Source organism: Peromyscus californicus, unplaced genomic scaffold (genome assembly GCF_007827085.1).
Source record: "Peromyscus californicus insignis strain IS unplaced genomic scaffold, ASM782708v3 Scaffold_23__1_contigs__length_62951481, whole genome shotgun sequence".
Lineage (NCBI taxonomy): Eukaryota > Metazoa > Chordata > Mammalia > Rodentia > Cricetidae > Peromyscus > Peromyscus californicus.
Window position 1 is genome coordinate 30,861,819 of NW_026294534.1, and position 23,427 is coordinate 30,885,245.

The 23,427-nt window shown below is 38.6% G+C and overlaps 1 pseudogene; it reads right to left on the minus strand.

The window, feature by feature from the left end:
• Positions 1-210: 210 nt before the first annotated feature.
• On the minus strand, positions 211-1,432 carry LOC128119387 (voltage-dependent anion-selective channel protein 3-like; annotated as a pseudogene).
• Between the last annotated feature and the right edge of the window lie 21,995 nt (positions 1,433-23,427).

Here is a 23,427-nt window from a genome sequence, read left to right on the forward strand (position 1 = left end):
ATATTTAAATCAACTCTGCAGGACTTAACTGAAATGTGGCACAAATGTGACAATTTCCAGGTTTGTCTTGCAAGACCTCCTTTAGGATAGACTTCAGCATGGAAAGGGATGCAATGTTTTTGGAAGAATACAAAATTCACACTTGAAATTTCATAGAATTTTAAGGCTAAAACACGGGTGGGTTTATTTCATTTCCAGGTACAAACCACATTAAGCTTCCAGTACAAGCCCCAAACCAACTTTGTTATCTCCTGCATTAAAATTCTTTCCTTCTATTAAAACTGAGAGGACCAACTGGACTCCTGGTTATAGGGTCTGCATATAACCCAGTCCAATTAAATCAATATTATTTACTTTGGCTAATAGAAAGGTTAACTCTCTGGTAGATAGAGCCGCCCAATTCAGTACTACCATTTGCTGTTGGAAGTCTGCAGCATTCCAGAGCTTTCCAAGAGGCAAATTATTCTGAGACAGTTTGGATTTGGCTTTGTCAAAACTCATCTTATAGCTAGCAAGCCCACCTTTAAAGGCCAATACAGCCCATTCATGTGTGTTGTTCCAGAAGAATCTATATCAACGTTACTACCAAGATTAAAACAATCATATTTCTAGAAGGCTATCTTAATTTGGATTACTATTGCTATGATTAAGCACCATGACCATACACAAGTTGAGGAGGAAATAGTTTATTTGGCTTATGCTTCCACATCTATAGTCTATCACTGAATGAAGTCAGGACAAGAACTTAAATATGGCATGAACCTGGAGACAGGAGCTGATGCAGAGATAATGGAATGATGCTGCTTACTGGCTTGCTCCCTTTGGCTTACTTAGCCTGCTTCATTTTACAACCCAGGACCAGCAGCCCAGGGATGGCACCACCCACAATGGACTGGGCCCTCCAAGATCAATCGCTAATTAAGAAAATGGTCTATAGGCTTGCCTACAGCCCAACCTTATAGAGGCACTTTCTCAGATGGGGTTCTCTCCTCTCAGATTACTCTAGCTTTGTCAAGTTGACATAAAATTAGCCAGCACAGAGGAATTTAATTTCCCATTATTCCTCTTCCTTGTGTCTGGTACAAATCTGTCCTCAATAGTCAGTTTCAACCCTTTAGACAACTTATTCTCCCCTGAAATTTCCTTCCTAAGATTCTGTGTTTCATTTTTTGCCTGAAGTGAAGCCCATAGTTATAGACCTTGTATTTGGTCTCTAGGTTGTCAGATGCCTTTTTCAGGCTTTAGTGAAAGCATGGCCTGAAGTTGAAAATTCCACTCTACTACAGGGTTTGGTTCTGAGATCTATTTTGATCATACCAAACTCATGTCCTTTGTTAATGATGACCTAGGCAGCCTTTCCTAGGGTATAGTAAGTTGATGTGTTATATATATTTAGAACCTGAGGGAGAGCTTGCCCTGCTCCACCAAGGCAATGCCAAAGGCTGTGGTGGTATTTTACTTGTACTGAAATGTGATTTTAATTGTATGTTAATAAATAAAGTTGTCTGGGGGTCAGAGCTATTAGAGCCATAGCAAGTGCGTGGCAGTGGTGGCGCACGCCTTTAAGGACATGGAGGGCGGTACATTCAGGCAGTGATGAGGCAGTCACATGTTTGGGTTTACAACCAATGAGAAGGCAGAACAGCTAGAGTATATAAAGACACACACAGGAAGTAGGTCCCCTTTTTTCAGAGAGCTCTCTTGGCTGAAGAGGATCCCTGAATCAGGAAGGGTGAGGCTCTTAGCTCTGACCTCTTGGCTTTCTTCTCTGAATCGGCTCTGTGTTTCTTATTTGATAAGACTGTTGGATACATCTACAAAAGGCCTTCTCCTGGAAATGTATTTTCTAATATGCTTATTTCACCTCCATTTCTAGTAACTATGGTGCTCACTCTGCTTTCCTAAGGACTGAATATATTTCCTTTAAATATATGTGTATTTATATGTATATGTTCTAAAAATACAAAACGTTTTAAAATTAAAACAGATATGTGACTCTTTAATTGGGAGAAAAATGAAGCTCCAAAGAGTTCCCATGGGAGTAGAGTCCATCAGCAAAACCAACGTTCAAAATGGAAATAAAGGTGATTGCCTCGTCTTTAAATACATAAGGAAATGGTTTTTTGTGTTAGGGGATGTAGCAAAGCAAACAAATGAACAAGTAAATCTGCTTGGCTTCATCCTACTTTTCAAGTATGTGTTTATTGAAAGAATACATTAATTCTCAGACTTGTGAGGTCAAGTCCACATCTTAACTTTTCTTTAGTGAGAACTCATTCCTGAAAATGAGTGATGTGGCCAGCTATGATCAATGGGGATTATTTTTCAGAGATAACAGTGTGCACATGTTATCTATAAATTCCTGGTTCTCATTCAGTAGTATATTAAAAAATTAGTTCCAAACTTAGAGACTGAGAGACATGTAATAATTTGAGTATACTCAGCTCTCCAGGGAAATTTATGTATTTCCCCCTAAATATGTGTCTGCCTTAGCACTGTTTTTGCTGTAAAGAGTGATAACTGAAAAGTCTTTTGTTAAATGTCCTCTTCACATTGAGGTCTTCCCACATTGCCTGTGAAAAATTGTAATCAGTTTACCCTGAGGCCCACACTTCCTTAACTATCCCTCTTTTCTTTTGTTCTGTTTGCGGCATTGAGAGCTTTCTAAAATATTACATAATTTGCCTATGATGGATGCAACAAATATTACATAATGAATGAGACAGAAGATGAGCCAAAGAAATCTTACCTTACTGACAGAACTAAATGGAAAACTTAGGAACACAAAGTCACGGCTGTGGTTGAGTGGCATCTGTACAAGCAATGCATACAACCACAGTCTCATTGCCTAGCAGTCTGGGGAGGCACAGCAGAGGACTGGAGAAGCCTCCCCTGAGCCCTCTTATAGACAGCAAGCTTTCCAGATTTTATACAACATCATAATGGCCTCCTTTTATATCAGTCTTGCAGCTTAGAAAAAGGATGAAAAGACAGAGATATTGTGAAGTCCTGATGAAGGAAGGAATCAGAGAATTTAACATAAACGTATTCTGGTTTATGTGATCTGATATGTCAAGGTTTTTATCTGTCCTTTGCAGCAGCAGATATCCTTAGATATTGCTAAACATCACAAAATTGTAGATTTTTGTCTGAGAGAGAATACATTCTGAAAATCTTAGGGCAAAAGGCCTAGGGAAATAGAAATATTAAGAAATAATAAGAAATATTAAGAAAAATAATCTTAAGAATCAGTAATCTTAAATTAAATGATATGATGTACTTGAATTTTCTATCATACTATGCCAGCACTTAATCATTTGAAGTCACAAACTCATAACAATCATTAAATATTCTTTGATAACAGGGATTACTATTTTTTTGCAGTTTTTTAAATGTAGCATTTAGCTAACATTACTCTGAGTAGATACTATCCCTAGGACAACATATGTATGGAATGGCCTATAAGAATATCCATAAGAGGAAACTTGAGGATAAAAATTATATAAAACAGACACATTTATATTATAAAACAATCAAATAATTTAATGAATATGAAAACTGCAAAAACTGGTATGGAAAAAATTTAGTGGAATAAAATATATGGTTATATTTAGTTCAACGGGATTCTCTCGTGTTTGGATATATACAAATCCACTCAGGGATGGATGCCACAAGATATTCACTGCCCATCTCTGATGCAGGTTTCAGAAAATAAGGCCCAACAATACCTAAGTATAAGGACACTAAGCTACTTCAGCATAATGAGAATTTGGAAAATACCATGTGCAACAAGTGCTTGCCTCTACTTTTCTCTTAGTAATCTATAGTTCGGATAGAGTGAATGTATGTGGAAGCCGCCTGTAGAAAGATGATGTCATGGGTCCATTCCTATTTTACTTGCTTTATTTTCTGTATCAAGTAATTGCTTTCAGAATGCTAGGTAGGGAAAAAATTGGACTGACCCGATCCTTACCAACTTAAACTTGAACCAAAGATACCTTAGAAAAATGAATTTATTTTTCTTAACACATACTAAGCAGGTAAGTGTAGGCGATGAAAAAGTTCATAGGAAAAAAAAAAAAAGCAGGCGCCTATGCACTGTGAGAAGGCAGAGCCTTAAGCAGTTTAAAAAAGTTTTATTTAAGAACTTGACTTCAAATGCAACCCACTCCATTCCACAGTTAGACGGAGTGGTGCTTCATATGTGAAAGGTAGATCACTCCTGACATATTTGGGCCAGGTACAAAATTAGAGTATTTACACTCTCAGGAATTCCTGCCAATTGTTAAAATGTCACCCCACCTTCTGGCATAATCAGGAGTTCCTCCTCATTTAATTTGCTGGTGCAGCTTAAGTAAGCAGTTTGCAGTTTCCTTTCCTGAATGTAGTGAGAGTTTATTCATCTTGCCTCCTAATTGGCTTACTTATGAGCATAAAGAAAAGTGGATGTGGCTTTGACGTGTAGAAAAAGAACTATCCCTGTGACAGGGCAGAACCAAATAGTGTCCCTGTGGCGGCAGCATCAAACCCGTCATTATGGCTCAAATGAGACAGGAAGACTGGGCATGGAAGAACTTCCTCTAGTTCCATAATTAAAATGGTAGGGCATTCAGAGGAGAAATGCAGGCTAGCATTTTTATGAAAGAAGAAATTTGTTCAGCCTAGAGAAAAATAAGACACTAAGTATTTTCTACTCTTTCTGCAACTGATATATTACAGAAGCACAGCATGTCCAACTGTGTCATTCCAGATAAAAATAATATGTTACAAAACATATTTGATTACTCTGTCAGAGTGGAGAGCTTTATGATAAAATAGAAACTTCAGGTCTGTATCTAGGACCACAAATACATCTGTGCCACTCCCAAAGCTACTATGGTAGGGCTTGTATTCAATGCCTGTGGATTTCATTCTGGTGAGGACTCTGAAAGTCCTTTTGAATGGTTAAAATAAAATGCTACTTTGAATGTCTGGGAAACCATCACTCAGTGACTGCCCAGAAACCACATGAGGAGTCACTGCACTAGACATGGTTAGCAGTTACAAATTAGGTAGAAACACCATTAAATCAAAGAGTTTAATATTTAGTTTCTACATCTGATTCTTGAATCTCTTCCAGATACATTGAGAAAGAATCTTGGTGAATACTGCAGATGGTCACACCTTCTGCTCTTTTATTTACCATCAATGGGAAACAACTATCATTTTCTCTGTCCAAAGATAAAGGCTAATCTGCAGAAGGTTACTTGAGTTCAAAATGAGAAAATCCTGCTCTCCTGTCCCTCCAAGCAAGAGAGGTTTGTTTCCTTTCATTTTTTGGGGGGAGTAGATGAGTCAAATGTGTCTAGGGATGGTTGACTAAATACGATCTAAACACAGGCAAGATGTACTCTCAGGTACAGACAGCGGAGAACAAATGTCTATTTGAAACTCAGAAGAAGGGGTAAAGCCTTTTGTGCTTGAAAATAAGAATTAGGTATGAGTCTATCTTTTGCTAATCACATAGGTTGTTCAGTAAGCCAAGAGGTGGTGGACTCAATAGAGGATGAATTTCCTGTCCGCTGACAGTTGAACCCAATGCAGTCACAAAAGTATGAGGACATTTATCAGATGATCCTAAAAGGCTTAGTAAAAAATGCCTAACAAGCAGAAGTTGAGCTTTTGTAATGAGTTTATCCAGAGAATGTTACAGCTCCTGGCTGCCAGAAATGGTTATAAAAATGGTAGCATTTATTCTTAGTAACACCCATGAGTCCATCTTATTACAAACCTGTACTCAGAGGAATGATCCACTGAGACCTAAATTGCCTGTGGAAAGAAAGTATATATTTTGAGGAATAAGCTCAAAAGAGCAGGGCTGTATACCATAAGAAGCAAAAAAAAAAAAAAAATACATTAATATTTAAGGCCTTCCACCATGAGCCGGGCACTGAGCTGGATCTCTCATATGTGACTCATTTTAATGAGAACCCAAAAGACAAAATTGTCGAGAAAGTCTTCTAAGCCCAAGTTTTGGCAGCAAGATAATGTTGGTTCAAAATCCCAGACTACCCTGGTCAAGAGCTTGACACGGGATCTCAGCATGCAATCCTGCGTTCCTCCCAGGCGCTCACCAACATGCAGATGAATGATGGTGGAACCAGTTGTGGGTAGTGATTAAATCTCTAGAATATATTTGGGACAAAACCATGCCCAACAGAGGGAGAAACAATCAAAGTAGATACAACCCATAAAAGTAATTTGACACCTGGTACTTAAAAGTAAATTATTACTGAAAACAAGCAGCGAGTTGTGTGGTTATTACCACCATTCTCTGCTCGGTAAGGCCTGGCTTTGTGTGGATTCTCATGGATAATACGAGCCAGAGCCAGCCTTTTGAGGCCTAAGTCCACTTTTTCACTGTAATATTCTGCCTTAGGAATCACTTGAGTGATTGACCAGGTGGAGAGTGTAGTCAGCCAATTTAGGGAAGAAAGGGCTGATTCTTTAAATAAGAATCTTAATCCATTCCTTCAAATGAATTGGGTTCAAATTACTTAAACATGAAAATATATCCCCTTCTGGGAGATTAGAATGTAATGAGAGAAAATGTTCATGTGGGTTTATAAAGTACTTGTGACTATGTTATGTCAGGTAACTTGCTAAACAATTTAGCCCACAGATTTCTCTAATGTAAGACTGAAAATTGGCAATTCCTTTGGTAATTTTTCTCATGCAGACTTATGTTAATTTATTCACATTACATATGAAATACATTGACTTCAAGTGGAGACTGTCTTTAATTTGTTATATCCAACTTAATGATGATGAGGCAATTCTGTAATTACACTATCAAAGCAGCATGCTTCAAATTTTCTGTCAACGACTATTCATTCACTCATCCCAATAAATATTTAATGAGATACATAGCAAGTAATTTCTAGGTATTGAGGATGAGTGGAAAATTAAAATAGTATTTTTCATACTTTTTGGAAACTTCCTTTTTAGTTAGAGAGACAAAAGACAAGAAGACAAATATGTTATAATTTCAGATATTTTAAGGTCCTGAAGAAAAAAAGTAGAACAAGAGAATAAGCAGTGATAATTTAAGGTGGAAGGTGAGTGAATAAATGACAGCACCTTTGGGGAGAAGAAATTGTAGAGGGAATCTGCCTGGAGGCAGGACAGAGCTGGGTGATCAATGTTTCAATAGGTGGGAATAGGTCAAGAATGAAAGCAGGAGTCTTTGGGTTAAGAAGGAGCTAAGAACACAAGAGGTTAAGCTAGACAGCTGACACAGGCAAGCTCATACTGGTCAACAAGTATAGAGTAACCCTGGATATGAAAGATGGGAGCTGATGTTTGAGAAAGATGATTTTAGCTTCTCTGTAGAAAATAGGTTGTAAGGGATCAACGAAAGCTTGGGTGGCAAAGTCCAAGAGGGAGATGATGATGGTGGTTTATTAGGATTCTTCATGGACCTGGGCCAGCCAACATCGAACACCCACACCCACACACACACACACACACACACGTGAATCCTAAGTAGGACTCTCATATGAAGAAATTATGAGCTGGGCGGTAGTGGTGCACACCTTTAATCCCAACACTCAGGAGGCAGAGGCAGGCGGATCTCTGTGAGTTCGAGGCCAGCCTGGTCTACAGAGCGAGATCCAGGAAAGGCAAAAAGGTACACAGAGAAGCTCTGTCTCGAAAAACAAAAACAAAAGAAAGAAATTATGGTGACATAATGATCAAGTGATGGAGAATGTTTTGGAAAGGCCAGCCAGTGGTGTGCTAGGTGGCTTTAGGGAGGCCCCAGTGTTTTTTTATTGTTCTATGCTGTAAGAATCTCCATAATACTGTTGATGATAAACAACATAAACACTTAAGGTAAGAATTGGGGCATGAAGTATGATACATATCTTGGAAAGAAATGTTTTAGTAAGCTATTTGGATAGGGAGTCAGATATTGTCTGGTCTGGAGCAACTCTCATAAAAAAGTTGATCATGATAAACTATATTTGGAGTGGGCCTGGATAACGCTTTCTGTTTTGCTCTGCAGTCTTGGTTTTTGAGGGTAAAGACAATAGTGGCTGGGGGACTGTGAGAGGATGAACTGTAACTTTCATAATTGCTTCTCACACTTTATCTTCCTCCTCGGACCTACCCGTCTTTCTTAGCTTCCAGTGTTCCAGCCCACGAGACATTAGCTTCTTCACCATCTCTGAAGAATTTATACTCCCTCAGTGACAATGCTAACCCTGATCATAGCTAACCACTGTTCATAAATATAATTGAATTGGGAATTCTATGCTAATGGCAAGAATGGAGGCTTTTGTTAACCCTTTCATAGGAATTCAGATGTCCATTGGCAGTAAAATGTATTTTCCCTAAAATGGAGGTTTAATTAAAACTTACTCTTTAAAACCACACTATGAGATGGAATCCATTCCTAACAATGCTCAGGTGACCATGAACCATAGATTAGATAGACCAAAGATATAGGGTAAAACCAAATACTACTGATCTTAAAAAAAAGTAACAATAAAATGACTCCTAATGATATTCTGCTATATTCATAGATTGCTACCTTATACAGCCATCATCAGAGAAGCTTCCTCTTGCAGCAGATGGGAACAAATATAGAGACCCACAGCCAGTCATTACAAAGAGAAAGAGAGACCCTGGAACACTCAGCTATAATTGGGATGTCCCCCTCAGATGCTCCCCCTCAGAGCTCAGGGAACCCCTGCAGAAGAGGAAGCAGAAAAAGTGTTAAGAGCCAGAGGGAATGGAGGATGCCAGGAGAACAAGGCCCTCTAAATCAACAGGATTAAAGCTCATAGGAACTCACAGGGACTGAAGCAGCATGCCCAGGGCCTGCAGGGTCTGTACTAGGCCCTTTGCATCTGCGTTAAGGCTCTCAGTTTAGTGTTTTCATGGGACTCCTGAGTGTGGAATGAGTTAGTCTCTGAGTTGCATGCCTTCTCCTGGGCTCCCTTCCCTCTGTTGGTTTGCCTTGAACAACTTCGATGTGATTGTTTTTGTTTTATCCTGTTACATGTATTTTTAAGGTTTTGTTAGTATCTCTTAGAAGCTAGTTCTTGTCTAAGAGAGACAGAGAGGGAGTGGATCCAGATAGTAGAGAAAGTAGGGAGGAACTCGGAGTAGTAGAGGGAGAAACAAAATACTTATTATATGAGAAAAGAATACACTTTCAATAAAAAGTGGAAAAATAATTTTGTTCCAATAACAACAAAAATTAATTTAAAAAAACCTACAAGTTTACTCTTTAATGGAATGATATTTCTAGTTTTCCCATGCTAACTGAGAGGTGACATGTGATTAAAGTACCTTTTTAAAACAAGAAATGAAGATACAGATAGCACATACTTCTATTTGTTTTCCCTAGAAATATGTGGAACATCAGCTTCTAAGAATACTTTTGTCATAGAGCTAAATAATGTTGTGGTGTATAGAAGAGTGGAGACTTCTGGATCAACATTCATTTTTGCTACCAGTGTGGGATAGTCTAGACATCCAGTAACTCCAAAGCCCCAGTGAGCTACTGGACCAAGCCTTCAGTGAGTGAGCAAAAATACTGTTATGCTTTTCTATGGCTTTTAATAATTTAGAGGGCAATAATCCAGGGCAAACCTGGATTGCTTTATTTGATCCTAAAAACATTAATAGAAAATAGATTGCCTTGAGGCTGCAGGTCCGCATTTTGTTTCTAATTATTGCTCTAAATAGATAGCCAGAGCACCAGGACGTATTTCAAAATACAATGTGAGTTTAAAAAAAAAAAAAAAACATTGAAATTGATTTCCTATATTTTATACTACTAATAAGATGATCCAATTCACCAATTCTAAATGATTTTCTTTAATAAAAACATTAAATTACAGAGTAAATCTATTTTGATGCTGTTTATTTTTTTCAGTCTAATTTGTATTAAATGTTCTGTCAAGGCAAAGCAGTTCAGTCATAGGTTGTTGAATGATTTAGTTTCATGTTATAGTAAGTGGTGAAATCTCTGTAAAGCATTTCGAGTCTATTTTGAAATAGTCTATATATTTCTAATTAATATTTTAATTGCAGTTATTCCTCCTTAGTTAATGATATATTAATCTGCAATATCTGTTGGCTAAAATTCTACTGAGAGGAGTTTGTGTAACACACACACACACACACACACACACACACACACACACACACACACACCTTTCATTAGAGGAGAAATTGTTAATTAAAGTAGACAGAACAATTGCACTGGCCTCCAGTGAACATTGTCTGTTGTTTCTTCCACAAAAATTGCGCCATTAAAACAGCAACAGCAACTTTTCTTTTTCTCAGAATGAGAATAATCTTGCCATTATTATGAAACTAATGCTATGAAACACAAGATATAAAACTGTTAGGTGTAGAGGCCCCTTCATCCCATGTTTTCTTTCACAATGACTAAACAATAGTGAAATTTGAGATAGTAAACCGCAAGCAATTTCAGCTTCATGGGAACTTCAGCCCTTCATATGCATATGCCTAGATAGTGTGCTAACTGCTTAGTACTCTGGATTACTTGACCCTCTTTTCTATCATGTTTGTCAGGTTATAAAACTTCCTCAAACTGTAATAAATGCCATCAGGGGAACCTGATCAACTTTACTTTCTTAGTTCCCTAAATATTAGTGTCTTACTTTGTCTTCCTTGTAATTTCTACTAAACATTAGAATTCTAAAAAAAAAGTAACAACAATATAACAGTCTGGGTTATGTAGAAACTTTGCTATAATTTAATGAAACTTTACACAATCCACCATTACTGTGGCATATGAAACAAATTAGGAAACTGTAGCAGGACTATTGTTTATACATCATAACCTTAACCAGGTGAAAATGCATAATCATAGATTAAAACAAGAATATGAATATTGATTAGGGAATATTTCTGAAACTATAATTTACTGGGTCATAAATAAGACAGAAAAGTGAAAATTACTAAAATAGGACCTGATGCTTCCAGTATAACGATGTTAGGAATATTCAGCTAGTACATTAATACATATTTACTGAGCATCAGCAGGGACATAATTTAGCATCAGGATTTTGAGAATCTAATTATATATTTAAGGTGTTTTAAAAGTATAATTAAAGAAGCTTTAAATAAGCATAGAAGCCATGGATATACAATGAGTCTTATTTCTTTCATTTTTGAGAATATAATTACATCATTTGTTCCTCCCCTTTCTTCCCTCCAAACTCTCCCATGAACCTGTTTCTTACAAATTCGTTGATGACCTCTTTTTCATTAATTGTTGCTACATGCACATATGTCTAAACATATACATTCCTAAGTTCGTAAATACACCCTGTGCAGTCTGTATAATGCTACTTGTATGTATATTTTCAGGAATGACCATTTGGCATGAGACCTCAACCCTACACAAAGAATTGTATTTTTTTTCTTATTTTATTTGTATATATGTTGACATCAGGTCAAACTCAGAGCCCTGTACATATTAGATACATCCCTAGGCCTTGTTTCATTTTGGGGTTGGGATGTGGTCCTGCTGTATAATTGAGACTGGTGTGGAACTCATCAACATCAAGCTTCAACCTTCCAAATACTGGCCTTATAAGTGTTTCCTACAATGCCTAGCTACAATAATGTTGAAAGTGGGTTGAAGGTAAGGAGTCAGTGAGGGCTACTTGTTAGAAGGGTTTGTCAAATCAATAGGAGAAATAGAGAATGAGGTTTGAAGGATTACAAACAGCCTTATTCCAGTACATAGTATACCATTTCAGTTGTCATTTAGCTGACAATTCCTAGTAGCTCATGCTCATCTCATGGAATTCTCTACCATCTATAATTTTATAAAAATGAGATTTCTAGGAGGTCACACTTCATTTTAATATTTACATCACTAGTGCATTCTACCCAGTGCAAGCTTCTCTATGAAGGAGACCAAGACTTACTCATTGTACTGATCTGGTCACTTGCTATCATTATTGTATTATTATTGCCATTAACTATCACTAATAACAATTGATACTGTTATTGTAATGTGAGTGACTCTGGTGGTAATGTGGTAGTTTGAATGAGAGCCACCACCACCACTCCCCCATAAGTTTCAGACATTTCAAAACCTGGTGGCTACTTGAGAAGGATTAGAAGATGTGGCCTCCCTGGTGCTGTGTGTCACTGGTGCTGGCTTTGAAATTTCAAAAGAACCATGCCATTTTGAGCTAGTTCCTTCTACTTCCTGTTTATGGGTCAAGATGTAAGCTCTCAGGCAACTCCAGTGCCATGATGGCCTGCTGGCTGTGGGATGTTCTGTACGGCAAATGTGTTGCTCTGATTGGTTAGTAAATAAAACACTGATTGGCCAGTAGTCAGGCAGGAGGACGTATAGGCGGGACAAGGAGGAAAAGAATTCTGGGAAGTGGAAGGCTGAGTCAGAGACACTGCCAGCCGCCGCCATGACAAACAGCATGTGAAGATGCCTGTAAGCCATGAGCCATGTGGCAAGGTATAATTTATAGAAATGGATTAGTATAAGATATAAGAACAGTTAACAAGAAGCCTGGTACAGCCATACAGTTTGTAACCAATATAAGTCTCTATGTTTACTTGGTTAGGTCTGAGTGGCTGTGGGACTGGCAGGTGAGAGAGATTTGTCCTGACTGTGGGCCAGGCAGAAAAACTCTAGCTACAATGCTCCCTATCTTGACTGACAGAACCCTATGCCTCTGGAACCCTAAAACTCAAATAAATTAATCATTCTATATTGGTCATAAAGTTTTATCATGGCAATAGAAAAATAACTAATATAACAATCAATAATAAATAATGAATAAGTCAATATATTCATAAGGATCTAGAGAGAATTTGGTTTGAGCAAAATTAATAATTTATGCTTATTATTTCTCCTCTAAAGTTGGCTTCTTAAGCATCTTCCACACATTTCAAACTCTATATGTCCAGTGTAATATTGCTGAAACCCATATGATCACAAATAAAGTAGTGGCAGTTTTATTTTATGAATCTAAGACTTTTTAATTGAAAAGGAAAAAGCACACAAACAGTATATCAACATCTTTGCTCCTTCTCCATGTTTAGTACCACAGGTTAATTCTCTGGTTTGAATATCTACTTTCCTTGAATATAAATCTTAGTATGTACTATTCATTTTATAGAACATCATGAATACTGAGCTAAGAATTAAATTCTCTGATTTCAGCCCACAGAATTGGAGAAAACATTTTCTAGCTATACATCTAGATATAGGGTTAGTAACTAGAATATACAAAATGTTCACTAAACTAACCACCAATAAAAGAGAGAACAAAATGAAAGAATGGGCTATAGAAGTAAAGAGAGCTCTAAAATAAGAATTACAAATGTCAAGAAAATTGTAATGAAAGGGTTTGATATCCTTAGCCATCAGGGAAATGTAGATTGATGCTACTTTAAGACTCAGTCTAACCCCAGTCAGAATGGATATTATGAAAAATGAAATAACAACAAATATTGGCACAATTTGGGAACATGAGAACCCTTATATACTGTTGGTGGGAGATTACCTAGAATAGTCACATTGAAGTCAGTTTAGAAGTTCAAAACAAAAACAAAAACGAATCCCTAGATCTACCATATTACCCAACCACACAATTCCTAAGTATGAACTCTAATGAATCCATATCCTACTACAGAGACACTTGTGCATCCATTGTAGCCTTATTCACAGTAGTTACGAGATGAAATCAGTCCAAATAGCCATCATCTGGTTAGCACGTAATGAAAATGTGCTACATATACACAACAGAATTTTATTCAGCTATTAAAAAAAGAGAAACTATGGAAAATTTAGACAAATGGATGAAACTGGAAAGTATTATACCAAATGAGGCAACTCAGACCCAGAAGTACAAATTCACATGTTTTGTCTCATATTCAGATTCTAGCCTCGAATCTTTAGTTTTATGTAATTATGGAGTAATTCTAAAGTCAGGTAAGAGACAACATCTATGTGGGGGGGTTATTTCTTAAAAATAAAGGGATGGTAATATATATATGTAAAATGAGATCAATTGGAGAATAGCAAAATGAAGTGTTGGGGCAAAGGCCAATCAAAACAAAAGGTTTATGAAAAAACCTATCAGAAGCTTACTATCTTATAACCTAATTAAAATACATAAGGAACATTTGAAGGTAGATAACCTCAAAGCTAGGTTGGACAATGCAGGCTATATAGATAATGGGTCACTAAACAGAAGCCCCAGGAATTGTTGCCCTGGAAGATCCCAGAGTCAACCAAAATAATACAGATTTTGCCAGTCTCCTTGGTTACCACCCAGAACTAGTTGTAAGAGTCTCTTGTTGAAGACACAACCTGTCTTGGATTTAAGATATAGAGAAATTAAGCTGGAACTGTGCCAGAAACTTCTATCCTAATGGCTAGATTTCATAAAGCTAGATCCTGCTATGCGGGATGCTAGAGAGGGGGTATCAGCAAAGATGGTCCTATACAGCTTTGAAATCTATGAATTAGCACACCAACCTGCTAGGCAAGATATGTCCATTGGTCTGATAGTGGCACCACTGTCACAGGTAACCAACTGCTCCCCGATTGGATCTGTGGCCAACTCTAAAAGAGGGAATTCATGTCTAGTGCTGCAAACCTGGTCCAAAACTCACAACCATAGAGGTATTTATTTATTTATTTATTTATTTATTTATTATTAAGAAAATTTTTTCACTCATTTTACACACTAATCACAGATCCCCCTCTTCCCTCCTCCCACCTCCCCCTAGCCCTCACTCCCCCCTACAAGAAGGCAAGGACTCCCATGGGGAGGCACATCCAGTAGAGGCAAGTCCAAGCCCTATCCCCTGCCTCAAGGCTGCATGAGGTGTCCTATCATAGGTAGTGGGCTCCAAAAAAGCCTGCTCATGCACTAGAGATGGATTCTGATCCTACCGCCAGGGGGCCCCCCAAACAGATCAAGCTACACAACTATCTTGCCATGCAGAGGGCCAGTCCCATGCAGACTCCACAGTCATTGATCCAACTTGTATGAGTTCCCACTAGTTTGGTTTGGTTGTCTCTGCTGGTTTCCCCATAATGATCCTGATGTACTTGCTCATAGAATCCCTCTTCTCTCTCTTTGACTGGACTCCCAGAGCTCTGCCTGGTGTTTGGCTGTGGATCTCTGCATCTGCTTCCATCAGTCATTGGAGAAAACTCTGTGATGACAGTTAGGGTATTCACCGATCTGATCACTAGGGCAAGCCAGTTCAGTTCAGGCACCCTCTCCACTATTTCTAGTAGTCCAAACTGGGGTCATCCTTGGGGATTCCTGGCAACTTTTCTAGCACCGGGTTCCTCCCTATTCGCATGAAGAGGTCTTTTAAGCTCTAAGGAGAAGCTAATAGTACTGCTTAGCCAAATTGAGGTAGCATCAAACCATTGTCTAAAAATCTGTGTTTATATTCACAGGCAAAGTCTACCCTCAGCGTTGGTCAGAGAGGCCTCTCCTTGAAGTGAGTAGAGGTGAAGACAGAGAACAATGCTTAGAGTAAAGGACAGTTGAAGGCTCAGCCCTGAAGAAGACACTTAGATCACATCCCTAACGTTCAGGGAACATTGCAGAAGAGGTGCAAAAAGAATGTAAGAGCTGGAAACCGATGACAGGCTGTGAAATGACATCTTCCAAGGATGACCGTGGTACCCCAATTATGAACTCACCGCAGCTGTGCCTATCAGCACTGGACCCATTTTGTTCTCCAAATAGTCAGCTATACACAGAGAAAGGGCTCATGGGCTCTCACCACTGATTGATGATTTCTTGACAAGCAACAGATTCCAAGAGAGGGGAAGGCACTAATGGATAGTTTCAACCTCTGTAAGAAACAGCAAAATGTAAAGTAATAAATATGAGAAAGGGATTTATAAGGAAGAGCAGTGGGAAGGGAATGTAATGGTGGGCTGAGAGTAACCATGGCACACTATACACATGTATGACGTGGTCAAAACCAGAATTTATTAACACCACTTATCTGCTGGGAAATAGGTGATTACAATAAAATCTAGTAACTGTTACATGAGAAATAAGCATAGAAAACCAAAAGTAATTACCATAGGCTTTCACCTGATAAAGCAGTAGGAATCAGTAAAGACTATTAACACTTACCTTGAAGAGGTTTGACCTGAATCTCTCAAACTCCCTCTGTATGCCTTTTCCCTTCTTATTCTTTTTTCTAGACACACACACACACACACACACACACACACACACACACACACACACACACACGCATGCATGCGCGCATGTAGGTTTACTTGTAGCCATGGGAACTGAATCCAGAGCCTTGTGCATGTTGAGAGGACTCTGTTAATGAACTAACTGTACCTTCAGCTTCTGCATCTCTGCTTTACCAGGTTAAAAATGATAAAACAACAGAACAAACAGAGGAAAATGCTTGAGCAAAATAGATCCTCAAAGCCAGCATAACCCCTTTAGAGGACTGATAGGTTTTGTCTAACAGCAAAATTTAAGGAGTAGAGAAAGTGATGTGATTAAAGAGGATAGTTGAGGTAGCAACTACAGGTGTATAACAGAACTTCAAGGCTGATATGTGTGTTAGCATATGAGATCATAAAGAGCCTTGTGTGCCTACCTTTTATCCATCAAACTTTATAGGGCACATTACAGAATATTATGACATTATTAGATTTATAGTTCAGGAAATTGTAGCTACATAAGAGCGAAAAACTGAGCATAAGATATAAATGTGGAAACAAGAAAGGTAGATATTGCAACACTGTAGGGCTTCTCAAAGCAAAGAGCACAAGGGTGAAGTGGTAGCTGTGAGCACGTGGACATATGGTTGAAGAGAATTCAGGGAGTTAGAAAGGATTGCTGGACTTGGGATAGAAGTAAAGGGGATCATGAAAGAGACAAAAATTAGCAATGATGCTGGATTTTGATTTGTTCTTTGTCTTTTAAAGTTCAAGCAAATAAAACTCCAGAGAGATAAAAGATTTAGAACAAACTGTTCAAATGTGAAGATGATAATGAGTTCAGTTGTAGAGAAGGTGAGCTTCCAATGCCAACTTTCATTTAGGAGTGTGTCTGCTTTATAAAGAAACCACATTTATTTTCTAGGGTTCTGGAAAAAAGCTATCTACTATGAAAGTCACAAGTACGTAGTGGCAGAAAGATCATGCTGGGAGAGGGGTTGGGATGAGAATGCCGAGAGGAAAGACCTGGGTGACAGAGATGTAGGAAGAATGGTGTCAGAAACTTAGGACATTGTGATGTCATGGATTTCAAAGGCGAAAAGGATGTGAAAAGACTAAGAACGGCCAATGATGGCAAACCTGGTGAGCAGTTTTAGCAATAAGAGGTTGGAAATTACACACAGGATTTGTCCACCAGCGAGTTTCTGGTAATACTTGGAAACAAAACAAAATAAAACAAAACAAAGCAACTAGAGAGACAACAGCAGAACTTTCCAGAATTAGATGGGGTTAGGAGACAAAGAGTATCATTTACTTTTCCAGCGGGAGAGAAAGGTGAGATGCAGTGCATGAAAACACCAGAAGGATGGGCATTGAAGAGGAAAGTAGCGTGGGGGGCATGAGATGGAAGAGAAGGAACCAGGATGCTGAAAGTTACATACAAACATAACATCTCCCTCTCCCTCCCCCTCTCTCAAACATACACACACACACACACACACACACACACACACACACACACACACACACACACACACACACGTATAGTAAGAAAACATTGATGAATCCATCTAGCTAATAAGAAAACTGAGATGGAAGCCACAGTGTAAAGTGAAGAATTAACTATAATCTTGAAGAAGAAAGATACCTTCCCCAAGCAAAAGAGGAAAAACTGATAGAGCTACTATTTATGGCTAGAAGACTTCAGATCATTTGACTGATTCATTTTTTTTGTCCTTCTAATCATTTATTCACTTCTATTTATTGTTTGGTTCCTTTAATTGTGCTATGGGCATAGTCCTTGTTTTAGGCCAGGTGAGGGATAAGAATTTAGAAAAATAAGTTAAACACATGCTATGTATAATCTATGTAGCATATAACAGATTTCAGTGTTTGTGAAAACAGAGAATTACTACTTTAAATCTGCTTGGCAATCTTTTCTCCCTGGAAGAAAAGGAAAAAAGAGCAAGACAACTTAGTGAAAAATCACGAGAATGTGTTCTTCAGTTATACAAGCATAAGATTTTATCCATTATTCTTAAAAAAAAAAAACTTGAGCACTCATAAAACTTTGCAGACCTGTCAGCCTGAGATAAGGGAGCTAAGAGTACCTTTTGTTCAAATAGTTACAGTGGCTAAAGAGACAGTTTTGTAACACTTTCCTCTGAGGTTGAAACATTCCACCCTGGAGGAAAACTCCTTAAGCCAGTAGGCAAAGGACTCAAAATAGGCCCAGGAAGTCCCTGAAATTTATTAGATTCTCTAGGCCCCTGCATCCCAGAATAAATAGTAAATCTGCTTAGAGTCACCCCCAGAGAAGCTGCAAGGAAGACTTGGAGATCAGAAGCTGCCTGGAAGAAGCAGAAACCAGCCTAACTAGTTGGAAGAGGTCTAGACCAACTGATACACTTGGGAAGGACACTTTCCAGCCTGTTGAGCTGCCTGAAGGCTGTGCAATGTGCTCCAGGTTCCTAGATCTGTGTGTAGACGAATTTCTAAACAGTCCTACTATACGAAACACAGAGCCAGATACAGAGTTAATAACCAAAGAGATCAGAGCAAGAGACATGACTAGCTTTAGCTTACCACCAGCAGTAGCTTCCCCTGAGAGAGAGATTCTAATATCTGACTTGTGTTTTTTCTGCCTTTCTGTTCTACCTCCTCATTGGCTCTAAGCCTAGTCACATGACTTCCTCGTCACTTCCTGTCTATACAGACCTCCAGATCTCTATGGTTGGTATTAGGATTAAAGGCTCCTGTTACCATGCTTGGCTGTGTCCTTAACTATACCAAGACTCTGCCTGCCATGTGATTGGATTAAGGGTGTGTGCTACCACTACCTGATTCTGCTTATGCTTGCTTTGACCTCTGATCTCCAGGCAACTTTATTTATTAACATACAAATAAAATCATGTTTTGGCACAAATAAAATATCACAATATCTGTGAGCTGCTGTTGCTGGTGGGGTGGGCTTTGAATCATTTCTGCTCCTGTAAGTAACGCTTCACCCATATTCCTGTAAGCAATCCCAATAAAACTAATTGGTTCACCATGCTGGACTTTGGTAGTATCTGTTCCTTGATCTGTGGCGGGCTCCCTATCTTGGATGAGTATACATGTGTGTATCATCTCACTAGGAAAAGTTTGTCACACAACAGTTAGTAACCCTTTGTTAAAAGGTACAGATGGAACACCTCTTTCCTGTAATTAGAGGAGGATTATGGGAATTAATTGAACTTACTGAGTCACTGCAGTTACTCACAATGTTAATTTGTTTCTTAATGGATTTAATTAAAAATGCCTCATCTTACTGTATCTTGTTTTGTCTTGTTTAGCTGTCCTCTCTGGGGGACCCTGCTCTTTTTTAAAGAGGATAGGGAATGGATCTGGGGAAGGGGCAAGGTACAGGGCAGCTAGGAGGAGTGGAGGGTGGGGCAACTGTGGTCTTGATGTGTTCTATGAGAGAAGAATCTATTTTCAATTAAAATATATACACATACACAAATTATACTCTTGGAAATGCACCAAGGACGTTTTAACATTGGGGTGGGCATGTGGTAATCTTGTCTAAAAGGGGAGGTACTATTGGAAGCTGAGGATGTAAAGGTCTGGATTCTATGGTCAAAAAATTCAGACAGGTCTCTAGAGGTAGGGATTGAACTTAATACTGTGAAGAGGCTACTGTGTACTTAAGTTTGAGTCTGGTCCTATAAGCCTCCACTAACCCCCCCCCCCCAAACTAAAAGCAGAGACAATAACTTTTACACAATGTCATCTGTGTCCTCAAACATTCCACAGTGCATTAAATATATTTAGTTGATCTTGATTGTGTCTTGGGATTCCTGTGAGGTCTATTATTTGAGTATCTTGCAAAGGCTGGTTAGAAGGAGTTGCTTTGGCTGGTATAAAAGATTTCCTCCAGAAGTGATAAACATCAAGACTGGTTGAGTGTAGGTGTACTTTTTATAAGGTCTCTTGAAAGTTACATTGAAGGGAAATATAAATAATCTGCTTTGGTATGAGAAAATTTGGAAAGTTTCATATTGCATATTAAAAGAAATACATATTTAAAAATATCACAGCTGAATATGGTGCATAAAATGAAACATACAGTAAAGTTTCAAGGTCAGAAGAGTCTTCCAAATAAAGGAGCCTGGGAGTGGAATCCCGAATGATGTGCATCTGATCAGGATAGTTTTTTCCTTTGGAATGAGCATAGGAGGAGCACGCTCAAACTCTTGAGACAAATAGAGAGGGAAGAAATTAGTGAGAGAGGGAATTGGGGTGGGCATTGCACATCTGAGAACTGTAGATAGCTTAGGGGATTTCTTATATTCCTAGGACAACTGTTTCTAATCCTAATGGTAGCTGAGAATCACTGAACACTTTTAAAAATGATCCTATTTAGACTTTAGAAATAAGATTAAAAAGAGACATGAAAAGACATGCTGAGATATAATATGGCATTTAAAAATGATAGACTATTGGTGAAATGCTACCCACTACAATAGACAAAAATGGTTCATGGTGGAAGCAAGTGAAGACAATGAGAATGATTAAAAAAATGGATCAACTCCAAATATTTCTAAGATACTAATAGCATACAAAGTTAACTTGGAGGGGATGGAAGACATCAATAATAACTTTTGTGCTTCTGGCTTTGGCACCTGGATAGATTTTGTTATGTTTCTTCTAGAGAAATCCACAGAAGGAGAAATGATTTGACGTGGGAGGTGATAGAAAGTTGTGGATTCAGTTTTGGCAACGAAGTATCTGTGTAACGGAAAATACTCAGCAAGCATTTCAATCAGAAGAAATACCTGAGCTGAAGGGGGGGAGATGGGGAAGTCAGCAGGCTATGAAGGCTAATCAAATGCTCAACAGTGAGATGCAGCATTCAGAAGGAGCGGGACTGAAATTGGAGAGGGCGGAAGTGCGATCCTATCTCACCTCTGTACACACATATTCAAAACCTATGCGCAAGAAGAAGAAAGAGCAAAGTAGATGAACAAGCCAGGACGTGGGGAAGAGGAGGAGAAAGAGGAGGAGAAAGCTTGAGAGAAGGGGGAGGGGGAAAGACTGAAGAGTAAGAGGTAGGAGGAAGGCAGAAAGAGTGAGAGGAAAGGAGGATTTGGGAAGGAAGAGAAGGAATGGAGGGACAGAGTGAGGGGAAGGAAGAGGGAGAGAGAGGAAACGAAGGAAGAAAGGGGAGGATGGGAAAGACAGGGAGGGGGAAGAAAACCTAGAAAAGTTGGTGTTTATTTTAAAAAAGAATAAACAAATCTGCAAATAAATCAGAAAGAAAAGTATTGGAAGTTGTTCAGTGTTTTGTTTTGTTTTGCTTTAAGGTAATTATCATTAAAAGGTTGATGTGAAGGCTGAGGGTGTGAGAAAGGAAAAAAAACACCGTCAAGGACTGGTAAGAGGTTGGGGTCAACAACAGTCTATCTGCTAAATACTCAACTTTGGCCCCATAGTAACCTTAGTCAATTAGTAAGGGCACAGTCACCCTCGGGTGTTAAAGTACACTCTATAGTATTTACACAGCTATGAAATCACCTGGCAAATTATTCTTCAGAATGTGCTTCCACTGTTAAAGCTTCCAGGACTGTAGAGAACAGCAGTTTCACTGACAAGGAAAGGAAAAGGATTAGATGCTCAAAGAGTCAGTCGCTTGGGTGTTTGGTGAAGCTGGACTGGCCAGAGGATATCTAGGAAGGAACTGCTAATAACTTTGGAGGTTTAAAACTCTAGGTGATAATATGATCACAAATATGGTCTCTCTAGTGTAGTCTAGTGTATGACATGATCCAGAAAGCAGTACAGATCCAACAGTCACTTTCATTGGAGACAGGAGGTGGAAGTGGATGTTAGCAAGTGTGTGAGAAAGGTCAGGAAAGAGAAGACCAGACTGCCAGGCAAGAATAAATAGGTGTTGGTAGGCCCATTTAAATAAGTGAAAAGAAAACTGAATACAGTAGAATATGATGTTTAAAATTTCAATATGCATCATTGGTGAGTGATTATACTTAATGAATGCATAGATGCAAAATATGAAAATGATACGTTCATAAACAAACAGTGACAATCAATTTGAGCACACAATTTAACAAAACGAGTTCATGTTGGAAACATTTGCTAAGTGGCCATTGTTCACAAAGGCCAGCATCTTGACTTTGTTCTCTGTCATACTAACTCCTAGGAGTGTTCTTATTCATAAATTATGTTTGTGTGTGTGTCCATGTTTTCTAGCAGAAAAAGAATCCAGAAAGAAGAGAGAGAGAGAGAGAGAGAGAGAGAGAGAGAGAGAGAGAGAGAGAGAGAGAGAGAGAGAGACTGAGAGAGAGAGAACCAACAGAGTCTGAAGTCTGCATCTATTTTAAATTAAGGGCCCACAGGCATTTTTAGTTTCCCTCCCACCATGTGGCCTCAGAATGATCAGACTGGAGGAAATAACCAACATCATACAATTGAGAAAAACAGGCTGGGAAGAACTGGAAGGAAAAATTAAGAATTTTTTCTTAGGATTCAAGAAAATCATTCAGAACAAACTATCGCAATATTTAATCGACAAGAAGCAAGATATTAAATTAGTCCATAGAAATTTGAATAAAGGAAACACCACTCCACTGCTGGTGGGAGTGAAAATTTGTACAACCACTTTGGAAATTAGTATGTTGGTTTCTCAGAAAATGTGTAATCAATCTACCTCATGACCCAGCAATACCACTCTTGGGCATATATCCAAGGGATACTCATTCATAACACAAGGACACTTGCTCAGCTATGTTCATAGCAGCATTATTCATAATAGCCAGAACCTGGAAACAACCTAGATGCCCCTCAACTTAAGAATGAATAAAGAAAATGTGGTATGTCTACACAATGGAGTATTATTCAGGGGTCAAAAAACAATGACACCATGAAATTTGCAGGCAAATGGATGGAACTAGAAAAAATTATCCTGAGTAAGGTAACCCAGACCCAGAAGGACAAACATGGCATGTACCCACTCATAGTGGATATTTGATATAGAGCAAATGATAACTCAGCTGCAATCCACAGCCCCAGAGAAGATAGGTAATAAGGAGGCCCCTAAGTGGGACACACGGATCACCCTGGAAAGCGGAAATAGATGAGATCTCCTGAGTAAATTGGGGGCAGGAGGGGTAAAGAGGAGAAGATGGGGCATGGGAACATAA